This window comes from Sapajus apella, unplaced genomic scaffold (assembly GCF_009761245.1).
Source record: "Sapajus apella isolate SASKATOON/1434 unplaced genomic scaffold, GSC_monkey_1.0 scaffold1, whole genome shotgun sequence".
Taxonomy (NCBI): domain Eukaryota; kingdom Metazoa; phylum Chordata; class Mammalia; order Primates; family Cebidae; genus Sapajus; species Sapajus apella.
In genome coordinates this window covers 12,887,756-12,904,589 of record NW_022436941.1, presented here as the reverse complement: position 1 = coordinate 12,904,589, position 16,834 = coordinate 12,887,756, and the positions used below count along the sequence as shown (strand labels likewise).

General features: G+C 37.7%; 1 protein-coding gene across 1 annotated transcript in view; it reads left to right on the top strand.

The window, feature by feature from the left end:
- Nucleotides 1-16,834, top strand: part of CCDC192 (coiled-coil domain containing 192) — a 205,126-nt gene that overhangs the window by 15,551 nt on the left and 172,741 nt on the right.

Genomic DNA, 16,834 nt, shown 5'->3' with positions numbered 1-16,834 from the left:
GGATTGTTTCCAAGTCTTGGCTATTGTGAATAGTGCTGCAATAAACATGGGAGTGCAGGTATCTCTTCAATATACTGATTTTCTTTCTTTTTGATACATACCAAGCAGTGGGATTGCTGAATCATGTGGTAGCTCTATTCTTAGTTTTTTAAATAAACCTCCTGTATTAGTCCATTCTCACATTGCTATAGAGAACTACCTGAGACTGGGTAATTTATTAAGGAAAGAGGATCAATTGGCTCATGGTTCTGCAGGCTATCCAGGAAGCATGGTTGGGAGACCTCAGGAAACTTACAATCACGGTGGAAGCTAAAGAGGAGGGAGCCACATCTTGCATGACCAGAGCAGGAGGAAGAGAGAGGGAGGGAGGTGCCACACTTTTAAACAACCAGATCTTCTGAGAGCTTACTCACTATCATGAGAACAGCAAGGGGCATGTCCACTCTCTGATCCAATAATCTACCACGAGGCTCCTCCTCCAACATCGGGGATCACAATTCAACATGAGATTAGAACAGGGACACAAATTCAGACCATAGACCATATTATTCTCACTCTGTCCCCCACCCCCCACCAAATCTCATGTCCTTCTCATGTTGTAAAATACAATCAACCCTTCTCAACAGTCTCCCAAGTCTTAAATCATTTCAGCATTAACTCAAAAGTCTACAGTCCAAAGTATCATCTGAGACAAGGTAAGTCCCTTTTGCCTATAAGCATGTAAAATCAAAACCAATTCATACTTCCAAGATATCATGGGGGTACCGGCATTGAGTAAATACTCCTATTTCAAAAGGGAAAAACCAGTCCAAACAAAGGAGCTACTGGCCCCATGCAAGTCCAAAACTCAGCAGGGAAGTCATTAAATTTTAAAGCTCTAAAACGATCTCCTTTGACTCCATGTTTCACATCTAGGCGATACTGATGAAATGGGTGGAATCCCAAGGCCTTGCACAGCTCTGCCCCTGTTGTTCTGCAGGGTACAGCCCCCATGGCTGCTTTCATGGGCTAGCATTGAGTACCTGCAGCTTTTCCAGGCGCACGGTGCAAGCTGTTGGTGAATCTACCATGCTGGGGTCTGGAGGATGGTGGCCCTCTTCTCACAGCTCCACTAGTCAGTGCCCCAGTGGGGACTCTGTGTGTAGGCTCCAACCCCATATTTCTCCCCACACTGCCCTAGTAGGGGTTCTCCATGAGGGCTTTGCTCCTGCAGCAGCCTTCTACCTGGATATCTAGGCCTTTCCATACATTCTCTGAAATCTAGGCAGAGGCTCCCAAGCCTCAACTCTCACACTCTACACCCACAGACTTAACACCACATGGAAGCCCCCAAGGCTTATAACTTGTACCCTCTGAAACAACAGGTTGAGCTGTATCTTGAGACCTTTAAGATAGACCTTAAGATGGCTGGACCTGGAGTGGCTATGATGCATGGTACCATGTCCTGAGGCTGTACAGAGCAGCAGGGCCTTGGGTCTGGCCACAAAAACATTCTTCCTTCCTTGGCCTCCCGACCTATAATGAGATGGCTACCATGAAGTTCTCTGAAACATCTTCAAGGAGTTGTTTTCTTCATTAACTTGGAAATCAACATTTTGCTTCTTTTTATATATGCAAATTTCTACAGCTGGCTTGAAATCCTCCCCAGAAAATGGGTTTTTCTTTTCTACCACATGGCTGGGCTGCAAATTTTCCAAATTTTTACACTCTGCTTCCCTTTTAGATATGTTTCAGTTTCAGATCATTTATTTGCTCATACATATGACCATATGCTGTTAGAACCAGCCAGAGCATATCTTGAATGCTTTGCTGCTTAGAAATTTATTCTACTGGATACTCTAAATCATCTCTCTCATGTTCAATATTGTACATATCCCTAGAGCAGAGGCACAATGCCTCCAACCTCTTTACTAATACATAATAAAAGTGACCTTTCTCCAGTTCCCAATAAGTTCCTCATCTTCATCTGGAACCACCTCAGCCTGGACTTCATTGCCTATATCACTATTAACATTTTGCTCAAGTCATTCAACAAGTCTCTAGGAGTTCCAAACTTTTCATCATCTTTCTGTCTTCTTCTGTCTTCTTCAGAAGAAGACAGACTCTTCTAACCTCTGCCAATTCTGAGTCCCAAAACTGCTTCCATGTTTTCAGGTATCTTTATAGCAATGCCACACTCCCAGTATCAATATTCTGTATTAGTCCATTCTGTCATTGCTATAAAGAATTACCTGGTCTGAGTAATTTATAGATAAAAGAGGTTTGATTGGCTCATGATTCCACAAGCTGTACAGGAAGAATGGCTGTGGAGACTTCAGGAAACTTGCAATCATGGTACAAGGCGAAGGGAAAGGAGGCATGTCTCACATGGCTGAAGCAGGAAGAAAGAGAAAGAGCGGGGGAGGTGCCACACACTTTTAAACAACCAGATCTCATGAGGACTCACTCACTATCATGAGAACAGCAAAGGGGAATTTACCCCAGTGATCCAGTCACCTCCCACCAGCCTCCTTTTCCAACACTGGTGATTACAATTCAACATGAGATTTGGATGGGGGATACAAATTTAAGCCATATCACCCCCATTCTGTTCTTCATAGTAGCTGTACTAATTTACATTTCCACCAATAGTGTATGAGGGTTCCCTTTTCTCCACATCCCATCCAGCATTTGTCAATGCCTGCCTTTTGGATAAAAGCCATTTTAACTGGGGTGAGATGATACCTTATGCAGTTTTGATTTGAGTTTCTCTGATGATCAGTGATGTCAGCACCTCTTCATATGCCTGTTTGCCATGTGTCTTCTTTTGAGGAATGTCTTTTCAGATCTTTTGCCCATTTTTAATTAGAGTATTAGTTGTCTTTTTTTTACTATTGTTTGAGCTCCTTATGTATCCTGGCTATTAATCCCTTGTCAGAGAGGCAGTTTGCAAATATTTTCTCCCATTTGTGGGTTGTCTCTTCACTTCGTTGACTATTTCTTTTGCTATACAAAAGGTTTTTAACTTGATGTGATTCCATTTGTCCGTTTTTGCTTTGGTTCACTGTGCTTATGGAGTACTACTCAAGAAATATTTTCCCAGAACTATGTCCTGGAGAGTTTCCCCAATATTTTCTTTTAGTAGTTTCATAGTTGAAGTCTTAGATTTAAGTATTTCATCCATTTTGATTTGATTTTTGTGTATGGTGAAACATAGGGGTTTAGTTTCACTCTTATTCATATGGATAGCCAGTTTCCCCAGCAACATTTATCGAAGAGACTGTCCTTTCTCCAATGTATTTTCTTGGCATCTTTGTCAAAAATGAGTTCACTGTAGATGTATGAATTTGTTTCTGGGTTCTCTATTTTGTTCCATTGGTCTGTTTTCATTTTTGTGCCAGTATCATGTTGTTTTGGTTACTATAGCTCTATGGTATAATTTGAAGTCAGGTAACATGACTTTTGTTTTGTTTTGTTTCTGTAAAGTTTTGTTCTTTTTGCTCAGGAAATCTTTGGCTGTGCTGGGTCTTTTTGTGGTTCCATACAATTCTTGGATATTTTTTAAAATTCTGTGAAGAATTTCATTGGTATTTTGGTAGAGATTGCATTGAATCTGTAAATTGCTTTGGGCAGCATGGACATTTTAACAATATTTATTTTTCCAGCCCATGTGAGCATGGAATGCTTTTTTCATTTTTTTCGTATCCTCTTCAATTTCTTGCATTAATGTTTTATAGTTTTTTGTTGTAGAGATCTTTCATTTAGTTGGCTAAGTTTATTCCTGGCTATTTTATTTTATTTGTATCTCTTGTAAATGGGATTACTTTCTTGATTTCTTTTTCAGGTTGTTTTCTCTTGGCATATAAAAATGTTACTGATTTTTGTATATTGATTTTGTATTCTACAACTTTACTAAATTTGTCAGTTCTAATAGCTTTTTAAATGATGTCTTCATATTTTTCTAAACATAAGATCCTGTTATCTGCAAACAAGAATAATTTGACTTCTTCCTTTCCAATTCAGATGCTCTATCTCATTCTCATCTCATTGCTCTAGGTAGGAGTTCTAGCACTAAGTTGAATAACAGTGGTGAAAGTGGAGAGACCATCAAAACTATTCACTCTAACTTTGAGAGCATACTTCAATTGCTGTGATCTGAAGAAAATTACTTTTCAAAACTGTTTAAAATTTCCTTAAGAGAGGATATCCTTCCAAGGGATTAGGACTGTTGCTCAATCTAGACTTTCCCTTTGGGAGGCTTTCTCTGGATGCTTGGGGAAGTTGGCAGAGAGTGCAGGTGGCAGCAGGGTAAATAGCACAAGGATGCAGGCTCTCAGGAAGGTCTGACCTCTGGCTGCCCTCAGTCTCACCAGGCAGATTGGGTAACATCAGCTTAATTTATTTTGATAGTTTTGTTAAACTGAAATTTGTTGCTGAGAATAATAGCCCCAGGTCTTCATGTCAATAGCTGAACTGTTTATGGTAGATCAGGTATCAGAGTCCATTATTTTGAACTATGTTATTTTGAAATATGTTTAAATATTTCAATTAATGTGGTATATTACCTGAACTTACGTTCAGAGAAATAGAGGTTTTTTCTAAGTTTCATTAGACGTTGCTTCTTCAAGAAGTTGATTGTCTCCTTGAAGTTATGCATCAACATGCAAAGATGACAATATGGTTCTGAAAATTCTGTATCTCATAAGAAAAGTTATCACTTACCATTGTTTCAATCCATTTAAGAAGTATTTCCAAATACTCAAAATAAATTATTGAAAACTATTTATAATGTTTATTACAATATAATATACCTTGAATTTTAAGGTCTTGCCTCAAATGCCTAAGGAAAATGCTAGAAATTCTAGAAAAACCTGCTTTCTCTAGGGGCTATTTCTACCTGCAGTCTTCCTTAAATAAAAACATCTATGTCTGTGGTGACTTCATTATGAATTCTACTAATCTTTCTTCTGAATTATAACAGCATTGAATTTTTGCCTCCTAATGTGTTCTCACATTCTTTTTTGATAATTATGCTATTGAAAATCCAGAAAGAAGTCTTCCATAGTACTTTCTTTGTGATCACTCATCATGTAATGTTGAAATGCAAATGTACTAAATGGTTGGAACTGGTTTGTGGTTTAAAAAAAGTCTAGGCTGAGTGCAGTGGCCATGCTAATAATCCCAGCACTTTGGGAGGCCAAGGCAGGTGGATCATTAAGTCAAGAGATCAAGACCATCCTACCCAACATGGTGAAACCCTATTTTTACTGAAAATACAAAAATTAGTTGAGCATGGTGGTGCATCTTTAGTCCCAGCTACTCAGGAGGCTGATGCAGGAGAATCACTTGAACCCGGGAGACAGAGGTTGCAGTGAGCCAAGACGGCACCACTGCAGTCCAGCCTGGCAACAGAGTAAGACTCTATAAAAAAAAAAAAAAGACTCTATCTAAAAAAAAAAAAAAATGTCTAGTACCTGCAAGATAACTTTCAAATATTCAAGTACTTACCCCTATGTATACTAGGAAAATAGTCATCGTCATTCACCATCTGAACTAAATAAAGCCATCTAAATTTTTTTATTTTCAAAGTCATTTTTCAAATAATTTACAGAAAGATAAAGGCATAATAGAAAAACCGATTGGAAATTATAATAAAAGTTAAACATAGCAGAATTCTTTATATCAAATGCAAAAATCGGTACACACACATTATAAAAGATAAAAGAATATTCTCATATATTCAATTAGCAAAAGAGGAAAGTCCAAGTTCTTGTTGCAAAATATGGTGTGATACATTCTGTCCCGTATGAGAGTACCCTATTTTCTTTATGGGCCATAGAGACAGGTTGTTGACTCATTGATTCATGAGTTTGAGGAAATTTATTAAGGTTTGTGGGAAATCATGATCTAAAGATTCATAGCCTATTTCACTTACATGATTAGTTCCATCATCAACATTAGTGTGTAGGGTAGCACTGTCCAACAGAAATATATTTAAAATTATATATGTTATTACAAAGTTTTCTAGTAGCCACATTAAAAATTGCAAACATGTGAAATTAAATTTTAATAATACATTTTATTTAATGTCACATATTGAAAATATTATTTCAACATATAATTGATATAAAAATATTAATAAGATAACTGACATTCTCATTTATTGTACTAAAGCTTCAAAATCAGTGTGTATTTTATACTTAAAACACATCTCAAGTCAAACTAACCACATTTTAAGTACCTGAATGTCACATGTAGTTAGTGGCTTCCTTGTGGGACAGTACTGGTCCAGAGAGCTTGCTGTAATTCTTTATATTTGTCTTCTGATTTGTCTAAGAATTGTGAAATGTCTCACTCTATCAGTTTTCTTCTGTTTGGTCATTATAGATGGAAAAAGAAAAATCTGTATTTTCAACTGTGTTCAATAAAAGCTAAAAACACACTATACACATGATAACTCCTCTTCTATACCATCTTGAAAGATGATGCAATATTTTTGGCAACACAGTATAAAATTGAAAGATGATTATTAATTTCACTATTTGTCTTTCTAGTAGGTTCCATTATTTTTTGCTTTTCTATTTAGTCTTTTTTTAAAGTCATAGTTGAAGATAATTGATGAATAAAAAAAATAATTTCTAGGATGACAAAATAGCAAAAATGTTTAAAATGTTATAAAAAGAAGTTCACTAAGATCCCACAATATATCCTAGCTCTATAGAAGTCTCAATGGATGTGTATGATAATTGCAAGATATAATAAATTTTATTTTATTTAAAAATAAATGTATGTTATCTTTGTTAAGACTATTAAGAATTAATAAAATTCATGAAATATCAATTTTTACAAATAGGTCTGCTCAAAAAAAGAAACAAAACTATAATTGAGTCCAATGAACTCTGATGGTATATAGAGGATTAAATCGCATTAATTAAACAGCCTGTGAGGGAAAACTTCAGAGACACATTTACTTTTTAGTCTCCCTTTCTTCTCCATAAGCTTTCATCTCATAGGACTTTTCTCAAGTTTTCCCCTCAAAAATTCTTTGAAAAGCTTTCTCTATTAGCCCCAGTCCACACTCTGTTCATCTCAAAAGCGCTAAAGAACCTTTCTAAGAAGAAGATCACCCAGGGGAGAGGCAGCAGCCATCACTGCAGCTCCAGTCTGCCATTTTCTCCTGTGGTTGCCAGGGAGACTGGGCGGTTTGAACCCAGGAGGAATTCCCCACAGCACAGCACAGTGGCTGTGGCAGATCATGGCCAGACTGTCTCTTTAGGCTGGGCCCGGACACATCCTTCCTTACTGGTCAGGGCCTCCCTGTGGGAATTTCAGCCATTCTGGCCAGAGGTTTACAGACAGAACTCTGATCTCCCTGGGATGAAACCCCCGGGTAAGGGGCTCAGCAGATTTAGTCTTTCCCCTTGCTGGCTCTGAGGAATCCAGGCAGCCTGGATGAGTGGGATTCCCCCCTGAACAGTGCACCCCCTCCGCCAAGGGGCCACCAGAGTGCTTCGTTAAGCAGTTCCTTGATCACATGCCTCCTGACTGGTTGAGACCCCACAACAGTGGTTTCCAGACACCTTATACAGGAGCATTCCTGCTGGCACCAGGTTGGTGCCCCTCTGGGACAGAGCTCCCAGAGGAAGGAGTGGACAGCCATCTTTGCTGTTCTGCAGTCTTCCCTGGTTATACCTTCATGTGTAGGAGGGACCCAGGGAAATAGGTTCTGGAGTGAACCCTCAGCAAACCACAGCAAGCCTATGGAAGAAAAACAAACAGAAAGCAACCACATCATCAACAAAAAGTCTCCACAAAAACCCCATCCAAAAGTCAGCAGCCTTAAAGATCAAAGCTATATTAACTCATTCTGAAAACTCAAAAAGCCAGAGTGCCTCTTCTCCTCCAAATGATCACAGCACCTCTCCAGCAAGGGAACAGAACTGGGCTGAGGCTAAGATGGATAAACTGAAAGAAGCAGGTTTCAGAAGGTGGTTAATAATGAACTTTGCTGAGCTAAAGGAGCCTATTCTAACCCAATGCAAAAAAAGCTAAGAACCACAATAAAACACTATAGGAGTTGTTAACCAGAATAACCAGTTTAGAGAAGAAAATAAATGACCTGATGGAGCTGAAAAACACATGAGAACTTCACAATGCAACCACAAGTATCTACAGCCAAACAGACCAGGCACAGAAAAGAATTTCAGAGCTTGAAGACTATCTTGCGGAAATAAGATAGCCAAACAATATTAGAGAAAAATGAATGAAAAAGAACAAACAAAACGTCTGAGGACTATGGGATTATCTAAAAGGACCAAGCCTACAACTGATTGGGGTACCTGAAAAAGATGGGTAGAACAAAACCAAGTTGGAGAACATATTTCAGGATATCAACCAGGAGAATGTCCCAACTTAGCAAGACATGCCAACATTCAAAGTTAGGAAATCCAGAGAATCCCAGTAAGATACTCCATGAAAAGATCAACCACAAGACACATAATAATCAGATTCTCCAACATCAAAATGAAGGAAAAAATGTTAAGGACAGCCAGAGAGAAAGGCCATGTCACCTACAAAGGGAAGCCCATCAGACTAACAGAGGACCTCTCAGTGCAAACCCTATAAGCCAGAAGAAGTAGGGGGGACAATATTTAACATTCTTAAAGAAAAGAATTTCCAAAGTAGAATTTTATATCCAGCCAAACTAAGCTTCATAAGCAAAGGAGAAATAAAATTTTTTTCAGACAAGCAAATGCTGAGGGATTTTGTCACCACCAACCCTGCCTTGCAAAAAAGCTCCTGAAGGAAGCACTAAATATGGAAAGGAAAACCCATTACCATCCACTACAAAATCACAATGAAATATAAAGACTATATTGAACTAATTGACTATATTGACACTATGAAGCAATTACATCAACAAGTCTGCAAAATAACCAGCTAGCATAATGGTGACAGGATCAAATTCACACATAACAATATTAACCTTAAATGTAAATAGGCTAAGTGCCCAAATTAAAAGACACAGAATGAAAAGCTGGATAAGATACACATTAATACCCATTAATGTGCTGTATTCAAGAGACCCATCTGATGTGCAAAATAAAAATAAAAGGCTAAAAATAAAAGGATGGAAGAAAACTTACCAAGCATATGGAAAGTATAAAAAAGCACAAGTTGCAATCCTAGTTTCTCTCTCTCTCTGTCTGTGTGTGTGTGTGTGTGTGTGTGTGTGTGTGTGTGTGTAGACGGAGTCTAACTCTGTCACTCAGGCTGGGATGCAGTGGCATGATCTCAGCTCACTGCAATCTCTGGCTCCTGAGTTCAAGCAATTCTCCTGCCTCAGGTTCCCAAGTAGCTGCGACTACAGGTGCATGCCACCATGCCTGGCTAATTTTTGTATTTTTAGTAGAGACGGGATTTCACCATATTGGCCAGGCTGGTCTCAAACTCCTGACCTCAGGTGATCAGCCCACCTTGCCCTCCCAAAGTGCTGAGCTTGGCTGTAATCCTAGTTTCTGACAAAACAGATCTTAAACCAACAAAAGTCAAAAAAGACAAATGAGGGCATTACATAATGGTAAAGGGTTTACTTCAAAAAGAAGAGCGAGCTATCCTAAATATATATGCATCCAATTCAGGAGCACCTAGATTCATAAAGCAAGTTCATAGAGACCGTCAAAGAGACTTAGACTCAACACACAATAATAGCAGGAGATTTTAAGACCCGCTGTCAATATTAGACAGATCATAGAGACAGGACATTGACAAAGATATTCAGAACCTGAACTCAGCTCTGGATCCAGTGAACCTGATATATATATCTACAGAACTCTCTATGTCAAAACAACACAATACACATTCTTCTCTGTGCCACATGTCTCTTACTCTAAAATCAATCACATAATTGGAAGTAAAACACTCCTCCGCAAATGCAAATGAACTGAAATCATAATAAACAGTCTCTCAGACCACAGCACAGTCAAATTAGAAGTCAAGATTAGGAAATTCATTCAAAATCACACAACTACACAAAAATTGAACTATCTGCTCCTGAATGACTCCTTGGTAAATCAAGAAATTAAGGCAGAAATCAAGAAGTTCTTTGAAACCAGTAAGAACAAAGAGACAATGTACCAGAATCTCTGGGATGCAGCTACAGCAGTGTTAAGAGGGAAATTTACAGCACTAAATGCCCACATCAAAAAAGATTAGAAAGATCTCAGATCGACACCCTAATATTACAACTGAAAGAACTAAAGAACAAAGAGCAAATAAACCCCAAAGCTAGCAAAATACAAGGAATAACCAAAATCAGAGTGGAACTGAAGAAGATAGAGACACAAAAAACCCTTCCAAAAATCAATGAATCCAGGAGTTGGTTTTATGAAAAATTTAATAAAATAGGCCACCAGCTAGACTAATAAAGAAGAAAAGAGGGAAGAATCAGATAGACAATAGAAATTAATAAAGGAGAGAGATATTACCACTGACCCCACAGAAATACAAACAACCATCAGAAAACACTATAAACACCTCTATGCAAATAAACTAGAAAATCTGGAAGAAATGGATAAATTCCTACAAACACATACCCTCCCAAGACTGAACCAAGAGGTTGATATCTGAATAGACCCATTCTGAAATTGAGGCAGTAATAAATGGCCTACCAACCAAAAGAAGCCCAGGACCAGACAGATTTATAGCTGAATTCTACCAAGGGCACAAAAAGGGGCTGTTACCGTGTATTCTGAAACTGTTCCAAACAATTGAAAGGAGGGACTCCTCTCTATCTCATTTTATGAGGCCAACATCATCCTAGTACCAAAACCTGGCAGAGATGCAACAACAAAAAAATTTCAGGCCAATATCCTTGATGAACATCAATGCAAAAATCCTCAATAAAATACAGGCAAACCAAATCCAGCAGCACATCAAAAAGCTTATCCACTACGATCAAATCAGCTTCACCCCCAGGATGCAAGGCTGGTTCAACATATGCAAATCAATAAATGTAATTCATTATGTAAACAGAACTAAAGACAAAACTACATGATTACCTCAATAGATGCAGAAAAGGTCTCCAATAAATTTCAACATCCCTTCATGTTAAAAACTCTCAATAAACTAGGTATTAATGGAGTATACCTCAAACTAATAAGAGCCATTTATAACAAATCCACAGCCAATATCATACCAAATGGGCAAAAGCTACAAGCATTCCATTGAAAATCAGCACAAAACAAGGATGCCTTCTCTCACCACTCCTATTCAACATAGTATTGAAGTTCTGGCCAGGGCAATTAGGCAAGGAAAAGGAATAAAGTGTATTCAAGTAGGAAGAGAGGAAGACAAACTGTCTCTATTTGCAGATGACATAATCCTATACCTAGAAAATTCCATCATCTCAGCCCTAAGGCTTCTTAAGCTGATAACCAACTTTAGCAAAATCTCAGGATACAAAATCAATATGCAAAAATCAGAAGCATTTCTACATCAATGATAGACAAGCAGAAAGCCAAATCATAGATGAACTCCTGTTCACAGTTGCTACGAAGATAATAAAATACCTAGGAAATAAGCTAACAAGGGAACTGAAGGACCTCTTCAAGGAGAACTACAAACCACTGGTCAAGGAAATCAGAGAGGAAACACACAAATGGAAAAACTTTCCATGCTTATGGACAGGAAGAATCAATTTCATAAAAATGGCCAAACTGCCCAGAGTAATTTATACATTCAATGCTATTCCTATTAAAACACCACTGACATTCTTCAAGGAATTAGAAAAAACTACTTTAGAATTCATATGGAACCATAAAAGAACCCATATAGCCAAGACAATCCTTAGCAAAAAGAGCAAAGCTGGAGGCATTGTGCTACCTGACCTCAAACTGTACTACAAGGCTATAGTAACCAAAACATCATGGTACTGGTACAAAAACAGACACACAGACCGCTGAAACAGAATAGAGAGTTCAGAAATAAGACTGAATATCTACAACCATCTGATCTTTGACAAACCTGACAAAAATAATCAATGGGGAAAAGATTCCCTGTTTAATAAATGGTGCTGAAAGAACTGGCTAGCCATAGGCAGAAAATTGAAACTGGGCACCTTTTTTTATACCATATACAAAAATTAAGTCAAGATGGATTAAAGACAAATGTAAACTCCAAAACTATAACATCCCTAACAGAAAATCTAGGCAATACCACAGGATATAGGCTGTGGCGAAGATTTCACGACTAAAACGTCAAAAGCAATTGCAACAAAGTAAAAAATAATCAAATGGGATCTAATTAAACTAAAGAGCTTCTGCACACCAAAAGAAACTATTATTAGAGTGAACAGGCAGCTTACAGAATGGGAGAAATTTTTGCAATCTATCTGTCCGACAAAGGTCTAATATCCACAATCTACAAGGAACTTAAAGAAATTTACAAGAAAAAAACAACCTCATTAAAAAGTGAGCAAAGAACATGAACAGAGACTTCTCAAAAGAAGACTTATGTGGCCAAAAAACGTGAAAAAAATCTTAACATCAGTGACCATTAAAGAACTTCAAATCAAAACCACAATGAGATACCGTTTCACACCAGTCAGAATGATAATCATTAAAAAGTCAAGAAACAATAGATGCTGGCAATGCTGTGGAGAAAAAGGAACACTTACACTGTTGGTGGGAATGTAAATTAGTTCATTCATTGTGGAAGACAGTATGGTAATTCCTCAAAGACCTAGAGCCAGAAATACCATTTGACCGAGCAATCCCGTTACTGGGTATATACCCAGAGGAATATAAATCATTCTATTATAAAGATATATGCATGCATATTTTTTTTTGCAGCACTATTCACAATAGCAAAGACATGGAATCAACCCAAATGTCCATCAGTGTTAGACTGGATGAAGAAAATGTGGTACATATACACCATGGAACACTATGCAGTCATAAAAGGAGTGAGATCATGTCCTTTGCAGAGACATGGATGGAGCTGGAAGCCATTATCCTCAGCAAACTAATGCAGGAACAGAAAACCAAACAGTATGCACCTGCACATCCCACACATGTAACTGGAACTTAAAATAAAATAATATAATTTTTTAAAAAGAAGCTCAAAGAAAAGAAAAAACGGAGTAGATCAAGTAAAAATTCTTTTCAGCTGTCAGGGGAGGGTACAAGGCTGTGCCCTTCCCAATTGCATTTTTGAATTTTTGCTCTTAGATTATGCATAACGACATGCCTTTTCTAACAAAGAGGCTAGCCAATATATTCACATAAAGTCAAGAGTTTCTGGTCCTTACAATCAACTCCCAGACTTTCTCCTAGGTGGTGAACTCCCAGAAGCTACCCCATAAAAACATAAAACCTACAGCTTAAAGACAGAATTTTCTTTTTACTTGCTACTGTGAACCAAACGTTATGCTAAGTATTTTCCTGCATTACCTCATTTAATCATCGCAGCAGTCCCTGGAGTTATCATCTTCTCCATTTTTATAGATGAACAAATGGGGGCTCAGAATAATTAAATTACTGTTTTAAAGTCACACAAACAATAAGTATAATTAGGTCAAGGACCTTGCATCGTTAGATTCATATTTGAAATCAACAGAACCTATGCTAGTTAGGATTCAGCAGGGAAAGAATTACTGGAAAATATTAGCTATTTCAGAGGTCCTTTAGGAGAGTCAGAGAATCAACCTTGGAGGCTACACCCAATTACCTTGCAGATCCTGAGAACAAATCTGTTAACTGCTGCCACCAGATGTATAACCTGTTACTTTCCCTGACTCTGAGATATGACTTCTAAGTCTTCTGTCACTGTAGCCTCTGAAAACAGAATGACCCCATCCACCAAGTCAGATTGCATGCTGCTTCACACCTTTTTTATTTCATTCTCATCCACATTGAAGTTTCATGCTTGTGTGTCTGACTTGGTGGAGTCTAAGTCCATGCCTACACCTTGGCTGTGAAGAATGCTTGGGAAGGAGCTCCTGGCTTTTAACTTGGGAAGATAGGATTTATGGGATAAGAACCTCTCCAGAGAAAGACACTGGGCAGTCAAAACAGCTTGCCAAATGTTCAGTGCAGAGGTCAAGTTGCAGAGGCATGAAGGTCTTCTCATTTCACAGATGAGAAAACTGAGTCCCATTGAGTAACTACTGTTGGCTGTGCTATGCTTTCTTCTCCAATATTTTTGCCATGCCGCTTAGAAGCATTTTGACTGCAAGACCTTAAAAGAAGTGGAAATTCACAGCAAAAGTAAGCCTTTCCATCTGCCTTCCGTGCCTTATCATATCGGAATGTACTATGAGAATTTTTGCTAAACTTTTATCTGATATGAAAGGATGCATAACACATTTCTCCTTCAGATCTTGGTAAAGAAGGGAGTCTGTGCAAATGACAGGTTGTTAGGAAAAAAAAAAGAGTTTCTCATGAAAAAGCTTTCTCATGAAACTTCAAGTTCAACTAAGGATTTCCTTGCTAGGTTTTAGAAATGGCATTGTTGGAATATTGAAGTTCTTATCATTGTAATTAATTAAAATTTTTTTTTAAATTTACCTATTTAGAATCTAAAACTCTTCAATAGAAAAAAAAATACCTCCAGTCTGAGCACTGTCACAAATCATAAAACATTTGCTATTAATTTTACACAGTATAGCAAAATTTATACAACAAAACTAACTTTGAAAAGCCACAATCGACCTGGGCAATAAAATTTCATCAATTCTATCACTTCACTCATAAGCTGACTGCAAGTCCTACAGACATGTGCATTTCCTAAAACACTAAAATTCAGCTGGCGAATGAAAACATCATTGGTCAACATGCCAAAGTACTCAAAATCTAAACTCATGCATAAGTGAGAAAATAAGTAATCCTGTCATACAATAAAGGACCATTTTTACAAATGGCAAACGTATTTGCAGTATTTTATATCCCACTTACCTGAAAATTTTATTTAAAAACAAACAGTATTTTTTTTATTTTGTTGTTGTCATTGTTGTTGAGACAGATTTTTGCTCTGTTGTCCAAGCTAGAGTGCAGTGGCATAATCTCGGCTCACTGTAGCCTCCACCTCCCAGGCTCAAGCAATCCTTCAGCCTCAGCCTCTCAAGTAGCTAGGACTGCAGGCATACACCATCACCACCTGCTAATTATTTTTCTTTTTTGCAGAGGCAAGGGTATCACCATGTTGCCCAGGCTGATCTTGAACTCCTGAGCTCAAGAGATCTGCCCATCTTAGCCTCCCAGAATTCTGGGCTTGCAGGCATGAGCCAGCACCCCCAGCCCGTAATTTGTTTTTGAATAAAAATTAAAGGTGGCTAGCATGTGATATTTCTTCAAAACAAGTATTGCTGAGTATGAACTACATGAATGACATTGAGAAGGGTGCTCAAACACCCTGAAAGCATATACAAAATTATGTGCGTGTGTGCTTACTATATGTGTGTCTAAGCTGTGCACACTTTTTTTTCAATAAAAAAATTCACAGATGTTATCAGGTACTCAAAGGAGTCTGTGTTGCTCTTAAATCAGAATGGTATAGGGTTATTTTAGGTCACAGAACAGATTTTGTAACATACGTAATACAATTGTGAACTTGAATTCAGGACTTCTCTAATCCAGATCCTATTTTGCTATTAACTTTGATTTAAACCATGGAAGTTATCCATCGCTTGCAAGCAACATTTTCTCCTCTGATGCTGTTTATACAAGAGCCTATAAAGCAATGTTACTAGAGCTGGACCTGGAATATTTGAAAACAGACTAGAACTGCCCTCTTACCACCCTCTAACATCTATCAGAATCCTCATCAAAGAGGAAAGAACAAAACCCCAAAGCACAAACAGTGTGTTATGAGTAAGCATAAAAATGTTAAATTAACCACCAAACTTGTGACATTCTTTTCATTTTAACATAAACCCAAATCCCAAGATTTCTGTATTGAAGAGAAATTTTAGGCTGAGAATCCTGGTGAGTGTATTAATCACGTCTGCCTTGCTACTTCTTATTTCCCCATTGCCTAGTATAGCGCCTGGCAAATAGTGAGCCTTCAATAAATGTTTTTTGAACTTTATGAATAGAATTGCTTCGAACTGAATTGAAATAGTAGTTGGCATGTTAAGAGTGTTGGGTAAGCCATTATTTAAATTTATTTATGAAGCTATCAAATGTCACATGGTCATTTCTCCTTAACTTCCATGCCAACAACCTTTTTATAAATTAAACTCTGAGTCAACAATTTCTTTCCAATACCTTTTTCTTTCATTTTATCAGTGATGCTATAAAAATGGAAAAGTAGTTAAATATTTCACAGGGTGAAAGGTTGACCTTTAGGAAGGTGTTTATTTCTATTTTAAAAAAAAGTATCCTGGAACCCTGCTGAGGCAGATAAGTTGATATAGAATACAAGCCCATCTTGGACTAGATCCAGGGGAATTCAGGGACTCTAGTTTTGGAAAGGCCACCTGACAAAACATTCAATTCGCAATTTAACAGAAATCTTTTAGATAGGAGGTCTCTACACTTAGATTTCATAAACCAGTAAGAATTTTTACACCCCAAATAATTAGGATCGGTTCTAATAGGACTGCCAACTTTTCAATTTTTTTCAAGATGCTAAAACACAATAATTTCTATATACCACCATCATTTGTTAAAGAAATACCCTCTTAACACCAAAGAAAGTAGAATGATTACAATCTCAGAGTGAAGGGCAGTCTTTAAAGTAGAATCAATTTGACTTCATGAGCAATTCACATGTTCTCTTTAAAAGTGTGCCTTGTCCGTTTGTTGCTGGTTGGCATAAGTGTTATCACAAACCACCCTGATCTATGAGGTGGCAT